This window comes from Penaeus monodon, chromosome 24 (assembly GCF_015228065.2).
Source record: "Penaeus monodon isolate SGIC_2016 chromosome 24, NSTDA_Pmon_1, whole genome shotgun sequence".
Lineage (NCBI taxonomy): Eukaryota > Metazoa > Arthropoda > Malacostraca > Decapoda > Penaeidae > Penaeus > Penaeus monodon.
The window spans coordinates 31,190,129-31,191,196 of NC_051409.1; the positions used below are offsets into that span (position 1 = coordinate 31,190,129).

At 36.5% G+C, this 1,068-nt stretch overlaps 1 protein-coding gene across 1 annotated transcript in view; it reads right to left on the reverse strand.

Annotated features, from left to right (window-relative positions):
- Window positions 1-319, reverse strand: part of LOC119588717 (ras-related protein M-Ras-like) — a gene marked incomplete in the record, with an annotated part of 28,774 nt that extends 28,455 nt beyond the window's left edge. Inside the window, 1 exon segment of the mRNA XM_037937355.1 lies at window positions 173-319.
- Between the last annotated feature and the right edge of the window lie 749 nt (window positions 320-1,068).

Genomic DNA, 1,068 nt, shown 5'->3' on the forward strand with positions numbered 1-1,068 from the left:
CACGACCGAGAAATATCCACAAAAAGGGGAGAGGGAAAAAAAATCTCCCCTTATCCTTCTAAGCTCTCACATTCCACCTCCATTTCTCCCCTCCACAAGGCCTTCCACGAGCCACAAGCACAGCCACCCTCAAATCCTTCATATTCCACTCGGCGCCACATCCTCCACGTACCAATCCACTCCAAGGCGAAGGAGGAGACACGTTTTTTTCTTCTTTTCTTCGCCTTCTTCACTCAACCTCCATTTGTTTGCCTTCTTCCTGGGACATTGTTGGAACCTTCTCTCTCTCGGGGGGGATTTGGTCCGTATTTCTCTGGAGGGGCTATTGTTCCCGTGTTGGTTGGGATTGGTTTGTAATTCGAAGGGTTTGTTTGGTGTTAATGTGTGGATTTTTTGGTGTCCATGCGGTTATTTTGGGGGTATATTGTTCGTACGTTTAATATTGGGAGGAAGGCGGTGTTCTCTTAAAAGAGGGAACCATTAATCTATTTTTTTGTTCTTTGGAATTAGCGTTTCCTGATATTGTCGCTTGTGAAATGCATTATTTTTTCATTTATTTTTTTTAGTATTTTAGTATTTACAACAAATTCCAGTGACAATAGGGTGTGTTCATAGTGCTCTTATTGTTTTTATATTTCAAAATGGTTCGTTCATTTCTCGAAAATAATAAAGGACTATATCTTTCCACTATGACAGTAAATTCATATCTATAGACATGTGACATTGTTATTTACATTTTTTTTATTTACCAAGAAATGTAAGCTGGCATGATCTTTTAAAAATCGAATAGATTGTGCCGAAAATAAAATTATTAGAATTCGATTTACCTCCTGTCGAATGTCAAACTGTTTCGTGCTTCTTACTTTATTCGTTCAGCCATCAGCAAATAATAACAACAGTTAACTAAAGAAATGGATAATTGTTATCCGTGTGTAATGAATATTATTCAATAATTCATACGATTTCGTTCTGTTTGTAAAGTAACGTTGACAAATATTTCATGTTGGTGCTGATGTAAACTTATGTAAATGTCAAATTTCATAAACATGTCAATTACAAGAATAATAA